Source organism: Crocodylus siamensis, chromosome 5 (genome assembly GCF_052110815.1).
Source record: "Crocodylus siamensis isolate JL-2025a chromosome 5, ASM5211081v1, whole genome shotgun sequence".
Taxonomy (NCBI): domain Eukaryota; kingdom Metazoa; phylum Chordata; order Crocodylia; family Crocodylidae; genus Crocodylus; species Crocodylus siamensis.
Window position 1 is genome coordinate 30,594,283 of NC_143399.1, and position 25,331 is coordinate 30,619,613.

At 46.6% G+C, this 25,331-nt stretch overlaps 1 protein-coding gene across 1 annotated transcript in view; it reads left to right on the forward strand.

Moving 5' to 3' along the window:
- Window positions 1-12,125: 12,125 nt before the first annotated feature.
- Window positions 12,126-25,331, forward strand: part of LRRC8C (leucine rich repeat containing 8 VRAC subunit C) — a 32,857-nt gene continuing 19,651 nt past the window's right edge. The window contains exons 1-2 of the mRNA XM_090048754.1: window positions 12,126-12,278; window positions 12,991-13,212. The gene's annotated coding sequence lies outside the window, so the exon portion shown is untranslated. The remainder of the gene's footprint in view (window positions 12,279-12,990; window positions 13,213-25,331) is intronic.

The window sequence follows — 25,331 nt, forward strand, 5'->3', positions numbered from 1 at the left end:
GGAAGTGATTGCAACTGCTTTTTGCAAGGTACTCAGTCTGGGTATTAGGTATGCTCCAAGCATCAGTAGCATAACTAGGGGTGGGAAAGGGAGGTGGGACACAGGAATCGTCCCCCCATCCTCACAGTTTGTATTCTGGCAGCATTCCCATGCCAGGAACTTCAAAACAGTTCCTGTCTGCTGCTGAAGAGTAGTAGCCAGGGTGGGCACAGTATGCAGCAGCTGCTCAGCCAGGCACTGTTCAAGAAGTTCCCAGCATGAGTAAGACTGCTGCCTCTCCCCCCCAGAAGCGTGCCCCCCCAGCACTCAGCACCTATGTGTGCCCTCCCACCCCTCTGCACTTCTGCAGGTTTTGTCCCAGGGGGCAAATCTGCTTGTTACATCCCTGCCAAGCACGTTTACCAGACTGAACCCAATCAGGTGACTTAAGTGTTCCTCTGGCTAATTTCTGTATTACAGTGGGGCTTAGGCAAAACATAAGCACAAAGCTGCTCAGACTGAGCAGTTCAGGGTATGACCAGCATCAGAACTGGAAATACTTATGAAGCCTGAAAGTCAAATATGGAGGTTATGCAGTGATTTTAGGTACTTCCTGCTACAGTGCAGGAGTTTTTTGAACATGGGCACTTAAAATTCTCTCCAGTCCTTTTTAAGGTTATCATGACCTTATTTGGATCCAGCCTTTACTCCATATTTGCTCTTTTCAGTGTTAATTCCCCAGATAATGATTATACCATATCGCTGACTACCCAGGTTCCCATGCAAAATATGAAATTAAAAACTCTGGATGATTAACAAGCATCCCTTCTTGTTTATGTAAAAATGCAACTGTTTTAAAATGCCATGAAAAGTTAGAGATCTTTCTTTCAAACATTTACTTTATCGTTGTTGGAGGTGCAATAGGAATTTAGGAACATGTTGTTTATCTATTTTAATTTATAGTTTATTGACATAGATCTACTGGCAGCAAATGCCCTGAAGACGGTGTTTTAAAGAATGTTGAAAAGAAACGAGGGAATACAAAGCTAAGATTTAATGGCATTAAAAAAAAGGTGGTGAGTACCTATCTTTGGCTCTTTTGAAAACACTAGTGGATCTCTGAACCATAGACCACACTCTGATACGTCTTACAGCAAAATAAATCAACAGAATTCACTATTGCTATGATAAGTAGAAGCTGTGATAGAGCTGCTCTGACAGAATCTATGAATACTGTATGTTGACCTGGTTATTGAGAAGTTTACTGTGTGAATAAAGTGGTATAGTGTAAGGTGGTGTGCTAAAAGGAAAACTAAGTGTAAAGGAACAACAGTGGTTTGCAATAAGCCACTTAAGCAAACACTTGAGAAATGTTAAGAGACAGCCTTACTACAGGAAAAGGTCTGTGCATGTCAGAGATCAAACTTAGTTTGAGAACGGACTTTCAAGGAAGAGAAAAATTATTCAAGGGGATCAGACTGAGAAACTGAACCACTTTGAGTATAACCGCATAGGTTGTTATCACCTGTTGGTAAAATGTTAGGCAAGATAGACACGCATGCAGACTGTTGTTCACTCCAACAGCTTTGTTCCTACTTTTAAAATATTCTAGTTTTAAGAAGGCCTTCTGCTAACTATTTACTGCAGGTCAAAAGAAAGGAATACAGGTTCTGGGTCAAATGAAAGGAACACAGATTCATTTGGAATCGCTGTGTAATCATACTAGTTACATATGCTCTCGTAGGCATAGTCCTAGTCTCATGGGTAGATCTAGGATTTTGAAAAGGGGGATGCAGACAGTGTGAGGCATCATGCTATATAAGACAGCATACCAGCAGTTTTCTCCAGGAAAAAAAAGAAATTAGAAAATGTACTAATATGTTAAGGAGCCTAGGGCTATACTATTCAGTTTAAGATTGAAGCAAAAACAAATATAACTATTGGAATATATTAAAAGCAGTCTGCAGCATTGTTAAATTGGAGCTACCAGGAGCAGCTAACAGACAGCTGAACTGTAGAAAAAAAAAGGCTAGCTTGATTAGTGGAACATTAAGACTATTAAAGAGGAGATGGGGTCATTAACACCTATGGAATAAAGAGTTCAGAAGGTATTCAATAGAGTCTTAATGGGCCATGAATTTAGCTGGCATTCTCACTGCTGCCTGAGCAGAAGTGTTGCTGCCACTGCCAGGCAATTGGTTTTAAACTTTGGGTAGAGCAGGAAGTGCACCAGTGCACCCCCACCCTTCCCCTGGATCTGCTCCCTCTTAGTCTAACACAGGACAATTGTAGAATCCACTCCAGGGAGGATGCAGTACAAGGCCCGACACCTGGGTTGATGTGCTCAGGAACCTGGGAAGGGGACAGAGGTTCAGCTAATCCCACAGCCACGACAGAGACTTATGATGATTTATCATGACATCAAGCTGCTGACATGGTGAGATCATTTATTACCTCTGTGTAACAACTTAATTCTGAAATCTGGCTGACTTAATGATTTATCAGTATTTGAGTCTTTAAGACTAGATGGCCCTCATTTGTTGTTGGTTTAAGTTTAATTAGCTGCTAGGGCACTAGGTATTTTGTATGGGCATTTTTATTATTAAATTTAAACAGGTAAGCAAATAAGGAATGCATCCTACAAATCCTTGCTCATACGAGTAATTCTTACTTCTGTCAGTATTTCCATGAAGCATGGAATCCCCTCCTAATTGTAGCCTGTGTTCAGCTTCTCTTCATTAACACTGTCATTAGCCCACATTTCTTCCATGATGCCCACAGAAGTGCATCAGGAGCAATAAATATAATTATAATGCTGTTGTACCATCCTAAGTCCTTCTGCTTATTCCAAGTAGCCATCTGCTTTTACTTCTGGAACCCTTTTCTTTCCCACTCTTGCATGTTACTGCTCATTGTATCACACTTAATATCAGACTACAAGATCCTCTAGTTTTATCTTTAGCTAGTAACACTGCACTACACAACGGCACTAACAATTAACTATATGTTCAGCTCTTCCATTAGGTAGGAGGTTCAAATCAGAAAACTGAGTAGCCAAATGAGTAATAGCCTGGCAAGCAGTAAAGTATCATTCCAACCCAGAAGCCCAGTTCAGTCAAAGTTCAGAAAATCGGAGTCAACCCTTTTTTTTTTCCTAGCATGTGCAAAGTTCTTCATTTATTTAACAATACAAGGTACATGGAGAGCAGCGTGAACAGCCACTCTACAGATAAGTCTTTTGGCCTTATATCTTGAAATTAAAGGCTTTAACTAGAGTGACACCAGGGATGAATGTGGCTCATTATTTTTGGGAACAGAAGAAACCAGGAAACTAAACATCCTTTGACTTTTAACTTCTGATTTAAAGCAGTTTCAGTGTCTAAAATGTTCCATGCTTCAGAAATAGTAATAGTTGCTCACACTCCAGCCTCATCCAAGAGCTTTGCTTCTCCTTTCCAGATTTCTTCTTCAAAATTAATACCAATATTCATAAAGATCACTTTCAGAATCAGGAAATTCTCAGTAGCATATCTTGTTTATTTAAAATCATATTTCAAAATATTTAATTTGAAAAAAAAAGAAATAAAGCATGTAGATCTGGCCAACAGAAGAGGGTATGAGGCCAGGTAGGTCTTAGAGGTAAGATTTTAAAGCAGTTAAGAGTTGATGCGTCTTAGTAGTAGAGATTGCTCATGGAAAAGATTTTCAACAGTGGCTCATTTTCCTTGTATAGATTAAATGATTGACAAAGCAGTCCTGTCCCTGACCCTCCACTTCAAGCTTATAGTGAAGTGTCACTGCCTTCTAAGTGCTGTTTTTCTGTTGATATGATCTTGTTATTAATTGTATACCTCTCTGTCTTACACCCACACAGCTGTGTATACAGTTGAAAAGAATTATCAAAATATTAGTGTCTCATAAGAACTCAACTGAATGTATGGTAATAGTCCTATGGAATTTGACTAACTGTTTTTTATTTACCTCTTCCTCAGAATCATGGTATTACCTACATCTTGAAAGGAGTCCATAAACAGTTGAGAAACAGTCCCATCTCTCAAAAGAACTAAATGTTCCCTTAGGAATTCACATACCAGCTGGCACTAACCCCATGTGCCTTGGGGACATAGGCTATACTTCTAGAGCCTCTTTTTTTTCTTCTTACATCTGACATTAAACCAATAAGAACAGATTTAGTTTATTAGTATATGTTAAAAGGAAGTTAAAGTTGAAGGGGGGGGGAATATGGAAAACCTGTGCAAGGCTGGCTACATAGCACATGGTGGGTGGAGGGAGGAGCCAACTAAGTTGGGCATAGAATGTAGCCTACTTAGCCTGGGTGTGGGTTAGAGTGGAGAATAGGAGAGCTGGAAGTGTGATGCTTACTGGAGAGAAGAAGATACAAGAGCCACATGCAAGGAAGCCGCGTTGTTGCAGGTTTTAAGGGGTACACCCAGGAACAAGTGACAGCATATGGAGCACAACTGCATGGGCGAGGGAGAGTCCAGGTATCCACTGCAGCAGGCATTCAGGCCATCCTCCCCCCCGAGTTGCTTCTGGCCACTGGTCTGCTGGTGTTCACATACTAGTACTCGCCTGTGATGTGCTCCACATAGATGTTCCTGGACCATCCAATGGTGCTGGGCATCATGAAGCATCTCATCCATTTGGTGTAGTGTTGGAATACTCAGCAAGCACCACAGGTTGCTTTTGTTGCTGGGGTCCCATGCTTCAAGTCAGCACCTGCACCATCATTATCACTTTGCATCCCCTGCTCCTCAGGGCATCTGCCAGTGGCTTGTACTTCATCAGCTTCAACACTTGAAGTTAGCCAGATCAACTTACTAAGAAAGATTAGCTCATGATTCAAAGCACTGCAGTAAACCGAACAAAAATAACTCCCAAAGCCACAACAGGAAACACTAACAATGGCAGGATTACTGGCCACCATATCACGTAAAATAAATGAGCAATTGCAAGAGAATTTAAAGAAAGATAGCAATAAGTCAGTCTCTCCAGTCTCCCTATGAGAAAAGACTAAGTGAGCTGCTAATGGATTACTAAATGGGGATCATGATAACTAGGGATCCAGGTTTTCCATTTCCTATGGAAAATCATGGATTTTCCCCTTTAAAAGAGCAAAACCTGGCTTTCCTATTTGAAGTGGGAAACTGTGGGTTTCAAATTGCAGGCTGCCAGAGTTCCAGCCTGCAAATAGCTGCTTGGGGCTGGGGGGAGGGTGAGCAGAGGCAGGGGTGCCACATGCATGTGCACATATACACATACCTGGCCTCCAGTATAGCCAGGCAGGGTGCTGGGAGCAGCCCCAGCAGCTGCATATAGGCAAGTCTATGGGATATGAGGGAGAGGTTGGAGGGCCAGGGCTTGGGAACCATCCAGGCATGAGGCCATTAGCCAAGTCTTGGGAGGGGTATGGAGGTGGTCATATCCCCCTCCCCACCAATTTATGTGCCAACAGCAGGGCACAGGGCTGAAGCCTGGACTAGTAACCGGCTGGGGCCACCTCCATGACCCAGCAGGAGGGATTTGGCATAGGAGGGTGGAGCCGAGCAGGGAGACTTAGTGCTGCTGCTTCCACTGCCACCTGGAGCCCCATGCCAGCCATACTGCCATGGCCACCATGATGAGGTTCCCCTGCCTTTCTGGCAGCAGTAGGGGTGATGGTATATAGTTCTGCCCTAGTGTGGCAGCAGGCACCTCACTTTGACACAGCTGGTGCAGGGTTTCTGGCAGCAGCGGCAGCACCAAGTCTCCCTGACTGGCTCCACTCTCCTACACTGGGTCCTGCCAGCTGGCCTGCAGCTCCATGCCCCTTGCCTTGCTCTCAGCACAGAGATCTTGGTGGGGGAGGCACATGCCCAATTCTTCACAAACTCACTCTCTGCCCCTACATCAGGTAGGTGTGGGGGGGGTAGCTGCTGCTGGGAGGGAGTGGGGGAGGGGGCAGGCAGGAGCTACAGGTCAGGAATAAGGGGCATTTGCAGGGCTGGGCAGGCTGTGGCTTGGGAGTGAGGAGCAATGGCACAGGCAGGGGCAGAGACTGGCATGTCAGGGCTGGTCCATGTCACAAATCAGCAGAGGGTGGACAACTGCAGCTGGACCCGCATCCTGGTAAGTGAAGAAGACAGGGGGAACTCTGATACGCCACAATAAATGAAAATCATATGCCAAAATATATAGGTATTTAAACTTTATTTTATTATAATGACTGAGGCACCAGTAGGCTGCCAAATTGCTTTAAAACTGTAAATATCAATAAAACATTGCATTCAATTTATATATAGTGGCATTTTATTTTAAGCATAAAAAAAAAAATGCAGATTTGGAGGTTAAAAAAAGACAGTTTTGGATTTTTTAAATCCGACAAAACCAGGACCCCCCATGATAACAGTCTACAAGCATGGTGAGCATGAAGGGTAGAGGGGGATTCTGGTAGGTGCTGCCAAAAGTAAGAGTAATGGAATTAAAATCCAGAAGAAGAAAATGCAAGTTAAAAAAAATATATAAATAGCTTTATTTTGTCTCCAGTTTCTATGGCTCTAAAAGAAAAAAAGATATCTAACATATTGTACAAATGGGCTGTTCTACATTCTAGCCCCAGCATTATGCAGAGTGTGAGAAGCCACAGACCCTGAAAACCTGTATGATAACTGTTATGAATGTACATTTTAACCAAGGCACGTAAGCTGGAATTTCCCAAGGAACTTGAGAGAATCAGATATACAACTCCCTTAGACTCCTACGCATTCAGGTCCTTTTTCTGTGGGCTGCTTTGAAAATTTCAGCCTTAAGCTGTTTTTCCACCCCCCCAGGGGCTCCAGTTCTAGAAAGCCTCCTTATACCATCTAATCATATACTTAACTGTACGCATATGCTTAAATCCCATTATTCTAAGTTGTGCTTAATTCCTGTTAAGGTCAATACATTTGGAGTTAAGCATATGCCTACGTGCTTTCCTAAGTTGGGAGGTAAATCTGTTACCATAGCCTTTTGTATTTGGGGAACTCCTTGCCTTTGTTGGAGCATGTAACAGGATGCCCTCCCCAGTTCCATTTTCCCTGTTATCTGGCCCTAAGTGGGGTGCCCTGGGAGTCCCCTTTAAAGGTTTCTTGTGTCCCACTCTCCACTCGCCTGCCACATCTTGATGGAAATTTTATACTGTTTTTGCAAGCAGGAGACTGCCTATTGTTTTTGTATGTTGGGGTCTTCTGCCACCACTGGCCTTGACCCCGGTCTCTCTAGTTAGGCCTCCATGTCTAAACCCACCAGATAGGGTTTGACTCCAAGGCTCTAGTTCTTTAGTCTTGGGGCTCATGGCCCTCCTTTTTGCTCCGATCTGGAGCACAGCCTCCCTGGCCCAGAGGCCCATCCACCGGCCCCCCACAGCCAGGGGGGTTGCAAGTTTGAAGCCAAGCAGTGGCCCTGAACCTCCAACATCCCAGTAAAAGAGAAAAAAAACAAACAAACACATATACAACACAGTTGCACTAGGCCACCCTGGCCTTTTTTGTCTTGCCCTCTCTGGCACCACCTCAAATACTGCACCCTGTCACTGGGCCTGTGCACCCTGAACACTGCACCTACACAGGCACTGGAGTTCCCACACTACAGTGGGGATCCAATGAGGCCTCCTCCTTCCCCAGTAGCCTCACCCAAACCACCAGCATTATTCCATAACAAAAAAAATATGAGCAATCCTCTCCATGGGCAATAACCACCACCAAGAGAAATGTGATGAAAGGAGGCAGCACACCAGCTTACATTTACACACAGGTTCATGCTTCTGTTCCCCACCATCAGCTACAGTCCTTCTTCTGGGGTTGCTGCCGCTTCTCTGGGGCCCTCCATAATTCCCCTCCTCCAGCCTTTAGACCACTCACCAAGCCTCTTTGTGGCACTCTGGGATACACACACTCTCTTCCCTCCCCCCTTTGGCTACTAGCCCCTGCTGCTGCCCAGCCCAGGGTTTTTATAGTCCTGGCCTGCCCACTTCTGGTCACCTGACTAGCTGACCAGGCTCAGCTTTTAACCCCCACCTTACCAGCGCCCAGAAAGTTCTGGCCTTAAAGGGGCAACCTGTCTTCTGGTAACAGGGCTAGGGTTCCCTGTTACAGAGCACTAAACATGAATCCTTGGCTTCTAAATAGTAGAAAAAAAAATCTGGCAAGATTTAGATTTTGGCAAATATTTAAATGCAGAAGAAAGAGGGTGTCTCTCCAATAAAACCGGTCTAGATCAGATAAAATGGTACCTGCATGTAACTGTCCTCTGTCCTGATCCTCAGCAGTCTGTACATTTCTTTTCATAAAATGAGTCAAATCAAAATCACAGGTCTAGCTCCTCAGGCTCCCCATTTTTATCTGAAAAGTACGTGGCTGTTTCTGGAATAGATGGTGCAGAAAGTCTGTAAAAGTTCAGAGTCATTAATACCAAATTTGGAACGTACTTTTGTTCCACACCCTGTTGCAGTTGATCGTTTTCCCACCCAATCTGTTAACTTTGATGATCCTATACATTTTCAAGATCTGCCATAGTACGGTCATATATTTTTATTCCTCTCTTTAAGCACTTGACAGCAGTTGTTTCCAACAGAGAATTTTGTCTCCATTTCTGATGTATCTTACTGATGAACACATTTCCCTTATGATCAACCCAAACACTTGTTTTTAGTAGATCTTTTCAAACTACACCCCCTGAACTGCTAGGTTAGGTATTTGTGTCACACTGGTGGGCACATCTACATGTTCATTAATGCACTTGTAACCTGGGCGGTACTCCAAGAGGTACCCCCTCTCCAACTGAAGGGATCAAAGCAGGTGCACAAGTGCTGTGGGAGGTGTAGAGACTCTCCTCCCCCTGTTGACCAATGGGGACTTAACCATATACCTTTTAATACTGAGAACCTAACAGGCATAAATCAGAGGGTATAGTGGACACTACAACGCCCAAGGGGGGCAGGATTCAACAAAGGTTAGACACTTACAATCACTGATAAAAAACAGGGTTAACAAAATATAAAACTTGAACAGCAGAACAAACAATATGGGTTGGTGAAATATACAAAGGGAACCTCTCAGGTTGCTGCTCAGATCCTTCCTGGAGCTGGGGAGCCTCTCCTGCTGGCTGCAGCCTCTCGTAGGGGATCCTGGAGCCCAGGGGGAAGCCTCTCCTGCTGGCCGCACGCCGTGCTGCTGAGGGTCCCACTGCTGCCCGCAGGTCCTGCTCTTTCAGGCTCTTCCGGGGCACTGCTCCTGCCCCACTGGCTCAGCTCTGTGAAGCTCCTTCCTTGTTGTCCCTCACAGGTCTCTCCTGAGTCAGACCACACTGCCCCTTTTATCCCCCTCCAGGTGACCCCAGGGGCCAATCGGGACATGGGGGGTGAGTATCTGGGGCCTGTTTGGTGCGGAAAGAGAATCCCAAGTCCTCCAATCATCTTTTGCCCTTTCAAAACCTCATGGCCAGGTCACTGCCAGCCAGCCCGTCACACATTGTTGCTAACGTGCATTAAGTTGAGTACCACTGGGCACGTCTACATGTGCATTAACGTGCTTTAGTTAATGTGCATTAAATCTGGTACCTCCATTGTGAGGAACAGGCAACCCCTGCTTAACACAATTTCACTTAGCGCTATTTTGCTATATTGAATACCTAATTTCACTTAGCGCTGAGCCAGTTTCGCTATAGCACTCAGTGAAGCAGCAGCGATGGCAAGAAACAGTGAGTGGCAATGAGTGGGTGGGCTCCAGCAGGGGCCCAGGGTGGGGCAGCAGGAACAGAGGGTGAGGGGGTGGGGCACGGGAGAAGTGGCAGTGGTAAGAAGCAGCAAGTGGTGGGGCAGGCATGGGTCTCTGCCACTGTGCCGGAGCCAGCAGGAGCGTGGGCTGTGGCTGGCACATGGGACCAGAGAAGTGGTGGCATGGAGAAGCAGTGAGTGCAGGGCCCTATGGTGCCAGAGCCAGCAGGAGCATGGGCTGACACATGGAGCGGCCAGCAGGCAGGCTGGGTGGGGAGAGGTCACGGCAATGGTGAGAAACTACGGTAAGAAGCAGCAGTTACCAAATATTTCTATTTACATTAATGCCTATGGGGAAATGAGTTTTGTTTAACACAGTTCTGCTTAACACTCAGTTTTCCCAGAACCAGTTAGAGTGTTAAGTGGGGGTTGCCTATACTAACAAAATGCACTTTAGCATTTTTAATGCGCATTAACTAAAGAGTGCAGTTTTTAAGTGACGCTTAATGCACATTAGCCTATTTTAATGTGCATAAACTAAATAGCATGTTTTTTCAGTGGTGATTTAATACGCATTAAAATAGGCTAATGCATATTAAAATGCATGTGTAGATGTGCCCTCTAATATGAGGTACAACATAAAGGTGCATTAGGCTGCCCTAATGTGCAGTAGCAAAAGCAAATACAGTTTTAGTGACACTAATTCTACTGTATATTAGTGTATTAGCACCGATTTTGCCCTGACGCTTTAATACATAGTAGAATAGGCTACTTTGCATTAAAGCACACATGCAGACCACCCACTGTGAGAGTCACTGCTCTAACTAATGGAATCCCCAAAGTCCCAGATCCCTTAATGGCCTTTTCTGTGGCCTTGTCCTTTAGGGTCGAACACTCTCCATAACATTTTGCCAAATATAAGGATATTTGTTGTCCCCTTTTGCTTTAAATGTAAACCTGCCAAGAATAATTCTCATAACATAAGCATTACGTTCATTAAAACACCGGCTCTTTCAAAACTATGTTTTCATATCATTATTACTTACTTTATTAACTAAACAAGAATATTACAGGAACATGTAAATCCAGGCCCATTACCGTAGGAACAGGTTAGGACTCCATTCTGCTGGGTGCCTGCCAAATGGCAGAGGACACTGGGCAAATCTACACGTGCATATTAATACAACACAATAAACTAGTTCATTGCTCCCAGGTGCCATGTTTATGTGGGCCCCTGTGGCCGCAGCATGTTGAGCTGAGTTGGAGCAGCCTTGGCTGGCAGGGGGTCAGCCTGAGCCTGCTCCCACCCAGCTCAGTGTGCTGTGGAGAGGCTGGCTGGGGCACGAGGGTGCTCCAGTTGGGGCTAGCCGGCAGGCATCCGCTGCGCTGAAGCACCCTTGTGCCTCAGCCAGCTGGGTCAGCGTCTACACGTGCTGCTATAGATTTAAAAAACTGTAGCAGGTTAGTACCTGTAAATACAAGTACCATCCTGCTGCAGAGTTTATTAGTTTACTGCAGCTGAATAGCCCTACATGTGTAGATGTGAAGGCTTTTACTGCAGAGCTAATTAGTCTACTCCGCAGTAAACATCTCGTGTAGACACCACCAGTCTGTTAGTGGGGTCACAAGCAGCATTTTTATTATCTCCGAATATCTCATTTATGTTATGAATCTGTCACATGAACCCCTCTGAGGTCAATGTAGTTTTTCTCAACAGGGCTTAGGAGGGACAGGACTCCAGCAAGGATCTCCACCCCAGAGTTATTTTCGTTCCGCATTTAACCGTTCAGGGCCCAGGAGGGCAACCCCACAGGTCTATTTGATGTGCTGAATGGATTGTGGGTTTAGGCCTATCGAGGAAAAGTGTAAGTCCTTCTTAACAAGGGAAGCCACTGAGGGGGGCACCGACTAAATACAGGGGGCAGAAACAGGAACGGAAGTGAGGTCACGGGTTAATAACAAGAGAGCTGGATGGGCACAGTGAGCAGAGCATGCTGCCCAGTGTCCCCTGCCCCCACAACGAGCAGAGGGAGCCTGCGGAGGGGAAACTGCCCAGAGCCAGCAGGGGAGGAGACAGCCCCGCACCAGCCCAGGTCCCCCCCGCCAGAGTCTCCTTCCTCATCTGGTAGAGCCAGGAGGGGTTGACCAGGCGGTCCGGGGCCTTGGTGGGAAGTGCCTAGGAGAGAAGGGGGCCCGAGGCTGTGGAGGAGGCAGAAAGGGGGGTGAACTGATAAGAGGCTCCAGCTGCCCGGGCCCTCAGCGCCACCCGCGGCGGGTCTGCACCTGCTCGGCAGCAGGAGCCCGCTGGCAGCGAGCCGCGCGGGCGCCGGGCGGGCCGGGCCGGGCCGGGCCGGGGCACCCGCCGCGGGGGGGCGGCGGCGCTCAGCAGCGCTCGGCCGCGCAGCGGCGGCGGCCGGGAGGGCAGCGGCGGAGGAGGAGCGGGGGCAGTGTCCCAGCGCCGAGCCGCGAGCCGCCGCCCGGCCGGGAGCCGCGAGCGCCGCCGCCTCCGCCGCCGCCCGGGACCCCCCGCCGCGGCCGCCGGCGCCAGGTAGGAGCCGCTCGCTGCTGCGGGGCGCGATGCGGAGGGCGGGCATCGCCCGCAGCCGGGCCCCGCGTGGCAGCGCCGGCCGGCAGCATCGCGGGGGGAGGCGCGCACGCACCGCATCCCGCGGCCCGGCCGCCTGCCCCGACGGGGCCCGGCACCCCGCTTCGCCGGCCCGGCTCGGCTCTGCCCGGCCGGCCCGGCCCGGCCCCAGGGCCACGTCCTGCCCCTGGGGCGGCTGCTCCTCCGCCCGGAGGCCGGGGACGGGAGAGGATGATGGGGGGGCCGGGGGCTTGCGCGCCTCCCAGCCGCCCCCGCCTGGCTCCGCTGGCGCCGTGGCCGTGGGGGGTGGGTGGCCCCTGTCCCTCCAGCTTCAGGCCACCGCTGCCTGGCTCCTTTAAGCCTGGACCCTCGGGCACGTCCCTGCGCGCCTCCCCGCCGCGTCCCCTTTGTGCAGCTCCCCCGCGCCGGGGACGCCAGAAGTTTATCTGGCGTCGCTGCGGATTTCCTCTCCTCACGTCCACACCACAATGGAGGGATGACCCTCCCGGCCCGCCACCCGGACACAGCTCCCGGGCCCCTGGCTTTTTGTTTAACAACAAAGGGCTGGAGTTACCATGGCAGGAGAAGCCCCCGGGGAGACGGGAAAGCAAAGAAGGGCGGCAGCTCCTAGGCTTTGGTGGCCCATTTTCTTACTCCCTTCTTCTGGCCCCTGTAGGATCCCATCTATCGCCGTGTGCAAGTGTTGGCAACAGGCAGACCAGGCGTCCTCACTGCCGGGGAGATTTATCCAGTTCCTTCATTTTGTTTCCTGACAAATATAAACAAAAGGGGAACCCTTGAATGTAGAAGCCGGGCGAAGTTCAACATTGCTTCCAATGCGGCAGAGACTTGAGCTGAAGCTGCTTAAGCCAAGCTTGTCCTCCTTTTTTTACATATGGTAAGGTGGTCCAAAAGTGATGGAAAAGGGACTCTAGCAATGGGGTTGGTCAACAGTCATAACAGCATAAGCATTGCCATCTAGGGCCATCTTGCCCTGTGTCCCACAGGGGTGGTGAGTGGATGCTGAAAGGGGGAGGGAACCGGGTATGACCTGGGTTTTTTCCCTACTGTTCCTCTCTCACTTGCATCTTCCAGCATTTAAGGTCCAGGGAATCCTAGTTGGAAGCTGTCTCCCTAACTCCCATGCTCAAAATCTGCTGATGGTTTCCTCTGAGAACATGTCCAGTCCCTTTTTGGATCTAGCTAAACTGTCAGCTGTCACAACACCTGGTGGCAATGAGTTCCCCACTGCAATTACAGGCTGCATGAAAAAGAATTTCCTTTTTTTAGTTTTAAACTTACTGCCTACTAGTTTTATTTTGTGACCTCTTGTTCTTGTATTGTGAAAGGGACTATTTACTTTCTCTTTGCCATTTAGTATTTTGTAAACCATTATCATGTCCCCTCCCAAGCATCTCTTTCCTAAACTGAAGAGGATGGTCAAAAAGAAGACCCCTATACATTTGGATATTTCCAAGCGTGTATCTGTTTGTGAAGGGTGTGTTCTGTTACAGATGTGGTTTGGTATTTAGCCATCAGGTGCCAACGTGATGAAAAGGCTGAAAGGTATTTAACAGCTCAAAAAGTTCTGGTTTTTGACAAAAAATAAAACCAACCCTGATTTTCAGGTCAGTTTAAAAATACCTTTGCTGTGCCACAATTTGATGGACAGTTTTGTTCATTATAATTTAAATGTAATTTATCCAGTTAGCTGAACAGAGTTGACCAAGCAAAATGAGGAGCGTATGAAAGTCTGCCAAATGTACATAGTTATAATTCCATTAGGAAGAACATTTTCAAAACTGAAGATTTTTCTTGAGTTCTAGTTTGTTTTTGGGGGGCACTCTTGTTATTGCATGCCATAAACATTAGGAAGAGCAGCATTCACACTTTCACTTGTAGGGAGCCCTTGGTTTTGATGATGATATAGAGTAGTGAGGGCCAACCTTTTTGCACAAGCCACAAATCAGCCTTGTACCCTCCCTGAGTGTCACTCCAATTCCCCTCCTCTGCCTGATTGGATGGTCTGCTTTCTGCTGTCTGTCCTAACTACCACCGTGCTGCCTGTCCCCTCCCCACCGTGCCATGTACTGCCCAGACTGCCTGTGCCACTTGTGGCACCCATGCCACAGGTTGGCCATGGCAGCTGTAGAGAATTCTATGAGAGAAATGCCTTTTATAATATTTAGTGTAAAGAAAAGAGAGAGAGAGAGAAATGATTTTGTAAATGAGGCTAACAAAAAATAAGCTCTTTAAATGTAATGAAATAGAACTTTTCCTGATTTTTTTTTAGAGCTGAGTTTTAATTTTTCAAAAAAAGGCAGAACCTTACACTTCCACTTTAGAAACCACTCCTCTGCATACTGAAAACTCCCATTCACTTCTGTGGTGAGGATCAGACCCTCAATTAAGAGTGGAGGGGGTTGAACAGTTCACAGGATTGGGCCCTACATTGACCTGGCCTGTGCATTAGTGACATCTTGTTTATTTGTCAACATGACTAAATGTTGCCATTGATGCATAGAGGCAGATTCTTAACACCTGTGTTTGCTGAATCACTTCCTTTCTAGGTCCTACCCTGTTCTTTCTAAATTGTACAGCAGCTCTTGCCTTGGTCTTCCTGCAAGTCTTAGCATTTAAAGGCAGCCATTGGACACCTCGTGTGCAGGTTTAGATTTCACAGTGGTATTTGCTTTGTCCTCTTAAGCAGTTTTAAATAGAAATGTTTTAATCCTAACACTTAACATCTTGTATAAATATGGTGCCGCAGACCAGGCCAGTCTGCTTTTCACTAATGAGGGAATTCAAAATACTTTTGAATTTTCTCATAATGCTGCTTATTTACTTGCCCAGGACTTTCTGGAAACTGAGCCTTTTATTAGCTTGGGATGGATTCCCCAAAATCTAGGCATCTGAAATCACTAGTCAGTGCTGAAAATGTTGTCTCATATGAATGAGTGCCTGTAGTGAGGGAGCAAGTCAGTAGGTGTGAGAAAGTTAAGCCATGTTATGGTGGTCGATGCAGGCATGTGAGGAGATGGAGTGGAACAATGCGGGGCCCAACCTTTTGGCACAAATTAGCCCCACACCTTCCCTGAGTGTCACTCCCATGGTTTTCTGCCCAATTCGTTTTCTGTTTCCTGCCCTGCACCCCTACCTGATCTGCTGCTGTTCTTTCTGCCCCCCTGGCTTATGTTCCCTGCCTAATTTGCTGCTTTGCTGTCTGCTCCCTGCGCTATTTGCTGCTGTGTTGCCTGTCCCTTCCTTAACCCCCAGCCTCTATCTCCCATGTGACACACAGAGGCTGCCCATGTGTGTGCCCTAAGCTGGAGCTACCCCTGGAGTAGAAGGTGTGGGGACTGCTGGAGAAGCTGAACGTCATGTCTATCTTTGAGCAGTGCCAGTGACCTAGTAACACCACGGGTTGCTTCCAGACTCAGTCAAAGGTAGTCCCTCTTAATTGGAGGAAAAGAGTGCTGTGCAAACTAAGACTTTTGAATGCAAGGGGGAATAAAAGGGATAATTGTGGGGGGGGGGGCTGGGAGCTGATGACATACATCAAGCCAACCCAGGGCTGTGTATTTGATTCTAGTGCTTTTTGGAAAACTTATTTCATTACAAAAACATTTTGATAAAAATATTTTTTATTTTAGTGTTTTATTACTTTTGGACTTTCCTTAACCCCAAATCTGAAAACCAATTACAGCTGCTAAAAAACAAAAAATGTTGTTTTCAGCAAACCCAAGAAAATCTCTTAGTTGAAAAGCAACTTTCTATTTAAAGTGATTTGACTGAAAATTTTTAACTAGCATTGAATATTTGGTAGGAACATTGGTATCATTGTTGTTACCTACCAAAAGAAGCATCTTTAAACTGTCCAGGGCTCTGCAGGCTCCAGGCAGATGTTCTAAATCAGATTTTCCTCACTATCTTCACTGCATGTAGTCAGGTGCCTGATAGAAAGATGTAACCAGCTAGAGAATGTCTTAAAACAATATCATCAGGAGAAAGATATAAACTTCCATTAATATAACTTTAATTATGAATTAAAATAATTTAATATAATCTAAGGGAGAACTTGTCAAGCCTGCTTCAAGATCCTGGGTAAGAGACTAACTTTGAATCAAGAAACCTTTTGTCAAGTTTGAAAATAAACGAAGTGGTTTAGTCCCATCTGAAATAACTTACAGATTTCAAGCCCCAACTGCTTGAGAAATGATTTGAGAAGATTCTGCTTTAAGTAATCCAATTTTTGTCTTCTCTTCTGGCTTTGCTAAGATAACTTAGTCAGGTATTTAATGTTGCATTAACATAATTTGTTGAAGTTTAATTTATTTCATTGTGTAATTATTTCTAAAGAAAAAGAAATCTCCATGAGTGTCTAAAAAACACCATGCTGCTTAGACAATTGCTAATATTAATGTCACAATGACTTACACAGTTGTACTGATTATTATTGAAATTATAGGAAAAAGTTTGCTCATGTATAAAGACCAGGGGCAGATTCAGGGCATTCGCTGGTACAGTTGGACCTCACCACCCCCTCCGCTTTGATTCCTGCTCCACACAAAAGTTTAAAATCAACTGGCTGGCAGTGACAGCAGCATTTGTATTCAGGTAGCAGTGAGAGAGTCAGTTGACTTTGAGGGTCATTAAAATCTACCGGATTCCTTCTAAATTCATCATTCCACAGGTGTTAATGACTCTCTCTCTTTTTTTTTTTTTAAATGGTCTTGATATTTCATTTATCACGCTAGCCTTTCTCATGCAATTCTGCTGTCTGTTAGCTGCTCCTGCTAATGTAGCTCTTATTTCACAGCCTTACAGACTGTTTTGAACACGTTCCAATAAAGTTATTTGTTCTTGCATCAATCTTAAACTTATAGCCCCAGGTTTCTTCTAGAAACACTTCTAGGTTCTTTTTTACCTGAGGAAAAATGTGTTGCTTTGTATGTTATGATGTACTCCACCATGTGAACCCCCCATGTCAAAATCCTAGATCTACCTGTGATAAAGACATTAAGGACCTCTTTCTTCTTTTATTAGTCATTTGGAATTTTGCTACTGACTTTAGTAGGAGCAGCAGTTGGGGTCAGATGATCAAAACAGGCAAAGATTTGCCCAAATTTAGCAGTCCATTGAGCTAGCATGGTTAAAGCAGACAAGTTTTTGTAGCCAATGGCATGCAAAGGATTAATATATTACCTCCAGTTGCCTTTGATACCTCTGCCCAAATGATCAGCTATTCATTCATAGCTGGGTTGCTTAGGGTGGCATTTGGCAGAAGTCTGGAGCAAGGTTTGATCTTGCATCTCTAGAGCTGCAATGAAGTGTGTTCCCCCTCAGTATCATGTAATGATCCACTACAAATAATGGATATGGTAACTTGCCTTTCAGGTGGGTGGCACTAGAAGGGAGTAATTTCATATTTACTGGAATTTTATTAAAAAAATCCACCGTTTGGTTCTTTCAAAAGTTCCAAACATCACAACTCCCACTGTGCTCACCATTTAAAACAAAGATATTAGCGTCTTGTCTGGATCAACCACTTACATAAGTACTGAACATATCTGTTACATGAAGCAAAGTATAAATCAAGTACCGTCCTTTGTATCTAGCCTCTACAAATAAGAAGAGCTGATTTTTTATGTGTATATAGATTATATCAGTCTTAAAAATGTTAGCAATGATGGCACTTTGGGTTATACTTTTATTATTTCTTTATTCTACAAACTGTGGCCTGTAAGGAGGAAAGTGTCTGGTATTACTTTCTAGTTGAAAATATCCATACATTTTTCCTGGTGTAATGGGATTACTGTTTTATAAGATTATTGCAAACTTAAAAAAAAACCCTTGTGCAACTGGGAAGCAAGAGCAGAAAAGATCCTTTATACGAAGAAGTTACAAATCATGAAACAACCACTTCTTTAACTTTTTTTTTTTTTGTGGCTACACCATAGCTTAGTTTTTAAGTAATTTTTCAGAGCAGGGAACTAGGTTAGGTGTGAGCCAGAACAGCTCTCTTCAGATATTTTGTTTCCCATTCCAGTTATGACTGATAGAATTAAAACTATATCTGTTTAACTTGTGTCCTATTAAACACTGAATTAAATTAAAGCCCTTGTATATTAATTAATGAAGTGCCTTCAAAAAAATTAAGTTCTGTGTTCTTTGAAACACAGAACTATTTTTAAGTATCTTTTAAAATTGACTATTTTAATTAAGAATTTCAGAAAGTATCTTGGTAAATTTTTGCTTCTTTCAATCCATCACGTTTTGGGACTTCTTAAAATACCACTTTTTAATAATTTTTTGAATTAATATTCTAGATCAATTTGAAAAGTTTTTACTTCATAAAGAACGTTTTGCCGTCTTATTATACTGCAAACCTACAGGCTGGGGAAACTCCATTCTCACCCGTGCAGAGGCAGAAAAGGATCTTGGAGTCATTATTGATGCCAAAATGAACATGGGCTAACAGTGTGGGGATGCAGTCAGGAAGGCCAACCACACCTTGTCATGCATCCACAGATGCATCTCAAGCAGGTCCAAGGGGGTGATCCTCCCCCTCTATGTGACACTGGTCAGGCCGCAGCTGGAGTACTGCGTCCAGTTCTGGGCGCTGCACTTCACGAGGGATGTGGACAGCATGGAGAGGGTCCAGAGGAGGGCCACTCATACGATCAGGGGGCTGCAGGACAGGCCCTACAAGGGGAGGCGATGGGACCTGAACCTGTACAGTCTCTACAAGAGAAGGCTGAGTGGGGAGCTAGTGGCTGTTTACAAACTAGTCAGCGGGGACCAGAAGGCACTGGGGAAGTCCCTGTTCCCCTGAGCACTTCCAGGAGTGACTAGAAATAATGGTCACAAGCTGGCAGAGGGTAGATTCAGGCTAGATATCAGGAGATGCTACTTCACTGTCAGGGCAGCTAGGATCTGGAACCAACTTCCGAGAGAAGTGGCGCTGGCTCCTACCCTGGGGGTCTTTAAAAGGAGGCTGGATGAACACCTTGCTGGGGTCGTTTGACTCCAGTACTCTTTCCTGCCATGGCAGGGGGTCAGACTTGATGATCTGCTCAGGTCCCTTCTGACCCTACCAGCTATGAAACTATGAGAGGTGGTCTTAGTTCAAAAGCTATATTAACCCTGATAAATGAGTAGCATTGTCTCTTAAGCCAGTGGTTGTCAACTGAGGGTACACATACCCTAAGGGGTTCTTAAAAAGGTCATAGGGGGGTACACAGAATGAATGAGAAAAAATTATTAGAGATACACCAATACATTGGTCCCATTGGATTGGCACCAGCATAAGGAAAAGTGACAGTATCGGCAATTGGCTTTTTTGACTGATGTGGCCAATAGTGTGGCTGATAAATGCCCTGTGCGTGCCATGCGCTCAGCCACAGCACAGCACACAGGTGACCAGGCATGCAGCCTGGAAATGAGGAAAGCAGCCAGGTCTGGCTGGTAAGGTTGTTGTAAGGGAAGGGGTGTGTGGCAGGCAGATTGAGGTAAGGGAGGGAGTGGGGCTGGGGCAGGGGCAGGCGTTGTACAGCCGGACGGAGCATGGGATGGAGCCACGGCTTGTCGGGGGGAGGGGAGGGATGTTCCCACTGCTGCATGCACCCTGGGAGGGCATGGGGCGGGGCGTGTGCCCCCAGATCTGTACAGAGGGCTAGGGCAGACTGCTGCTGTGGGTTGGGGCTGTGCCAGGTTCTTCCTGGCAGAGGTTGGGCCGGGCTCTGCTTAGGGTGGGCAGCAACAGTGCTGAGAGGGTGGGGTTGAGGCAGCTATGGTGAATTTTGGGGTGACTGCTCCCATCCCAGCACTGCCACTGCCTGCCTCAAGCACAGCCCGGCCTATCCCCTCTGCTCCCTGCCAGGAAGAGCCTGGCACTGCCCCTGGCTGCAGCCCACAGCAGCAGCTGCCCTTGCCACATGCCGCCCATGCCCTCCTGGGTGCATGCAGTAGTGGGAGCCACCTTCCCCCTTCCCCACCCCCGCGCCCCTGGACAAGCTGCTCATGGCTCCATCCCACAGTCCGCCCTGGCTGCGCAGCCCCTGCCCTAGCTCCGCTCCCTCCCTCACTGAGGGGGCCTCAATCTGCCCCCTCCATGCCCCTTCCCTCCCCCCTTGCCTGTTCCCATGCAACAGACTTACCAGCTAGACATTGCATATATTAATTGGTGTAGACTGCCTTATATCACATAATTGGTAACGTTAAAAGCAAGAGAAAAATATAAAGGGGTATATGAGCTGAAACTTTGAGACAGAAGGGGTACCTTTGTTAAAAAAGGTTGAAAACCCCTTCCTTGACCTGTAGTAGAACACTTCCTATGGCTTTTGAAGTAGTCTTTTAAGGGGCAGAAAAATTAACTGTTTCTTTAAAAATGTACAAATAGACAAAAAAAAAAAAAGAAGTTTGTTTTGCCCTTAGTCCTGCCTACTTTGGGCATGCAGAGCTCCTACTGACTGCAGTGAGAATGTGGGTTACAGAATACAAGAAAATTGTATTTCTTAAACCAACAAAACTGAAGTTGAAAGAGCTGCTAACAGTGAAACTGCTGTTCATCTGAAAAAGTACTGTAGCTTTTGCATATTAAAAAAAGTCGAAAATATTGTTTCGGACCATAATTCAGACACAGCAGGTATTCTTTGTGAGAGCTGAAAATGCTGCACATATTTAGAAATGCAGCTTATTAAATCTAGTTCCTCTTTGATTTATCTGCCAACTCTTGTTTTCAGTAATGTGAGTTTCTTCTGCAGAAACTGATGTCACAATTATTTAAAAAGAACAAGGATTTTTTTTCATTTCTTTCTTTGTGTTGGTGATGGTCACTGTGTTATCCAGGATTTGTATAGAGTGAATTTTGTCTGTATTCAAAAGTGCAAGCCTATGGCACCTATAGACATACATTGAGCTGCTCCAGTGCACTGTAACGACCATGCTTCTAAGCAGACTCAATTAATCCAGTCTGTTGGAGTGCTGTAATTACTGCAACGTCATGTGCATAAGTGTCCCTGTGCTGAAAAATGGTGGCAGAGGTGCTTTAACTACAGGTCAGTGAGCTTCCCCTCCCCCCGCCCCCCACAGTACAGATATTCTCAAATATATATTCTCAAAAATGGTAAGATTCTCAAAAATGATCAGTGATACAGATGGATGAGGGGAAATTCCAGCTCCAAAAACATTAACGGCCAAACTTTCACTGACTTCATCAGGACCAGGACGTCACACCTGAAAGGGACCTAGTTTTCAGAAGGCAGATTTTTTTTCTGTTTTCAGAAAAAAGACACCCTCTTTTGAAGTCCCTCCTGGTGGACACCCAGAATCAATAGTCACTTATAAAAATCTAGGCCATACTTCATGCCCTGAGAAAGTAGAAGCTGCATAAACAGTACTTAGAATTCAGGTTTTACCACAGAGTAATGGAGAAACTCTTTGAATACTATATTTGTGTAAATATGCTGGATTATAACCTTGGAAACAAAATCCTTGTTTTTGCATTGGACAGGTATAGCACAGGGAACAGATTTTGGGCTCACCCTGGCCCTTCTCTGGGCAAATCTCCTATTAAATTCCACAAGGACTGTAGGATTGGGCCTCGGCGTATCTACTTGTGCGTTTTACTGCGCATTAAACTAAACTAATGCACAGTAAAGTGTTACTTTCTACACGTGTGGATCAATTACTGCACAGTAGAGTAATGTAAAGTGTCATTTGCTACTGCTGACCAATACAGCTACCAGCCAGTGGTGCTTTACATTAATGCTCATGAATGCACATGTAGATGCTGACTTGGGAGCAAATTGCTCCCTATCAGCTCAGGTGGCAGGGGACTACAACTGCTGCTCCGCTTAGGGGCAGGGCAGGAGATGTCCCCAGCTTTAGGGGCAGCTCCAAGAGACATGGAGCTGCTCCTGGAGCCAGGGCCAGCTGGCCTCTCAGAGCCTGGGGCTAGCTCCAAGCTGGCTCTAGTCACTTAAAGCTGGCTCTAGTCAAGGCCAGCTTGCCCCCCTGCCCTGCTTCAGAGCCCAGGCCTGACCCCCTGGAGCCTCCTGCCAGCCCAAGGCTGACTCCATGTGCCCCCTGCCAGCCTGGGGCTGCCCCCATGCCTCCTGCCAGCCCTGACCAGACCCTGGAGGTCCCCTTGGCTGCTACAGGGGGGCAGAGCAGGGCAGGAGCAGCCCTAAACTAGGCTGTTCCTATTGGGCTCAATTTGCTCCTAACCCGCAGAGTGGAGCTGGGGCCAGGAGCTCCTTGATCCTGGGGTAAGGGGACATTGTCCCCACTTGGGCTTTGGTGGTGGAGCCTGCCCCAGCAGCTGGTAGCTCCTGCAGGGAAGGAGCAATCTCTCAGCCCCTGCTCTGCAATCGTGGAACCGGGGCCAGGAGCTCCCTGCTTGGGCAGAGTTTCATAGTTTCATAGTTTCTAGGGTCGGAAGGGACCTGAGCAGATCATCAAGTCTGACCCCCTGCCATGGCAGTTCCCTGCCTAGCCTGGAGCTGGCTGGGATCTGCCTCAGACGGGGACAATTCCTGGCCAGCCCTGGACTGTGGTGGGGGAAGTCTGTATGTACAGCCTGGATCACTGGTAGCTGCCCCGCTGGTGGATTGAAGCAGGGGACTGGGACCTGCCCCTCCCCTGCAGCTCTTCCTGTGTTCTCTGCCCCCCGATTAGGGAGCCAGGGCTGGGAGCTCCCTGCTGTTTTCCCTGCCCAGGCTCCACCACTAGGGAGCAATCTCCCAGCCCCTGCCAAGAGACGGCTGTCTCCTGGCCCCAGGCTCCCTGCCAGCCCCTGGGCTAGCACCCAGGGGGAGCCTAGAGCTCCACCTGGATGTTGCAGGAGGTCAGAGCAGGGTGGGAACAAATCTGCTTCCAAATGTGCACATGTAGATGCCTGCCCAGAGTGGTTTTACTCCAGAGTAAATTACTCTGGCTTAAACCCATCCAGTAGCTTTTGCATGTGTAGATGCACCCACTGGTGAGGTAATTAGCACCACCCATTTGCTTTCATTCTGTGTGCTTAACTTTGGCAGTTAGGCAGAGTAGATGGTATAGTGGGGTCCTGAGTATCTGCCCCAGCAGCATTTTCAGACTCTCCAGACACAGAAAATCTGGGAGTGGTGATGGGGTGTGGTTTTAGGACTATTATAATTGTTCATTCTGTATAGTTGCTGGGGTCATTATGTGTGGAGCAGCAGTGACTGGGTAAGGGTTATTACTGCAGTGGTTGTCCTAAGCTAGAGCTGAACTGTATAGACATTCCTCTGAGAGTACCTGGGAGCTGGACTCCCTTCCCCCACCTGGGAAGGGGCAGGCTGTTAGGTGGCATTTGGCAGCTGCTGAAAAGCAGTAGTTGCCACAGACAGCTGGGGAGGGTTCCTGTCCTGACAGAATGCCACTGTCCTGCCAATCAGCTGACTGGTGGGAGTGGAGGTATTCTCCCTTGGTGGGAACCCTCCTGGTTCTTCCCTAGAAGAGGATAGCCCCATTCCTTGCACTCTTCTGGGCTGATCTGGAAGAGTCCCAAGAGAGGGGCGGAGAACTCAGCTGCTGCAACAAGGCTTTAAAAGTCTTGCTGCAGCAGCTTGACAGCCTGCATTGCCCCACACTGCACTGGGTCAGCTGAGCAGGGGGGATGGCAACTGAAAAGCTGGTGTGGCTGAGAGCAGGGTGTGCGGAGGCTTCCCTCAAGCTGGACTCCTGGGCCCTCCAGCTTTTAAACTGCCACCCTTGCCTCTCAGCTGAGTGGTGGGAGGAGGCAAAGAGAAGCTGGTGTGGCTGAGAGCCAGGCTTGCAATCCCAACTGCCGGCCACATCAGTGTTTCAATTGCAACCCCCACTGAAGGAGAAGTAGGCGGGGGCCAGTGCTTCCTGCCTTTGGCTCCCTGTGCCCAGCACCTAAGCAGAGGGAGTGGTGCAGCAAAGCTTCTTCTTGCTTCTCATACTGGAAACTTGGAGGTGGGAAGCAGGTGGAGAGCAGCTGGCAGCTGCTCCTTCCCTTACCTCCCAGTCTATGGGACAGTTGGGCCCAGCCATTCCCCATGCCTTCTCCAGTCACCCTGGTTTTGGGAAAGCAGGGAGCCCTTCCCCCATCTCCACTCCTTCTGATCCGTGGGAGGAGTTAAGATGGAGGAAGTGTGTAGACGTTCAGTCTCCTGGGAGAAACTCTTCTGGGAGCAATTTAGCCCTGGTTATTGCTGAGTTATTTTTTCCCTGGAGTGGCCATCTTGCTCTGAGAGAAAAAGTTTGAACATCTGCACACTTTTTTTGTACCAGAAGAATGGCAATTCTCCCAGTAGAAAGAACCTGACTGTCTGTATATAGCTACCATGGTAGTGACAGAGCTGGGACATGTGTTCCTGTTGCACAGGCCACTGTCCCATTAGGCTACTCTCCCTAAGCAGACTTGGCCCCCCAAAAAATTTAATTTACAATAGTTTGCTTTGAAATGTATCTAGAATACAGTAAACACATAGCCTTAGACTTTACTGTTAATAAGTGTTTTTGTAAACTTTCCAGTTCTTTAAACTGTGTTTATAATTGAACAGTACCATCATTTGTTTGTATTCCTTGCCCTGAAATGTTGATGTTTTTTCACTGTGAAAATTCCTAGTTATGATCAACAGAATGAAAAGTAACTTAATGAATTTGAAACCTGGCAAAAATGTAAATGCTTTGCAGCAATTCGTGTCCATCCTAGTTTCTTGGTCCAGAGAAAACAGTAATCACTACAAAGCTTTATTTATTAGTAGTATTTATGTTTTACCAGAGGTTCAAGCAATCTTCAGTACAGGTTCTGTTACTTGCTACATAAATACATAGTAAGTGTTTGATGAATACAAGTTAGTTAAAATGTTTTATATTAAGTGTATGCACCCCCCCCCACATATGCATGCGTGCATGCACCCCCTCTTTAAACGAGCATTATTGGAATTGTTAAGTGAAGCACTTAGAAGTTAAGAAATGGAAGAATTAAGGTTGCTCCTACAACTTGAATTCAGCACCTTTGCG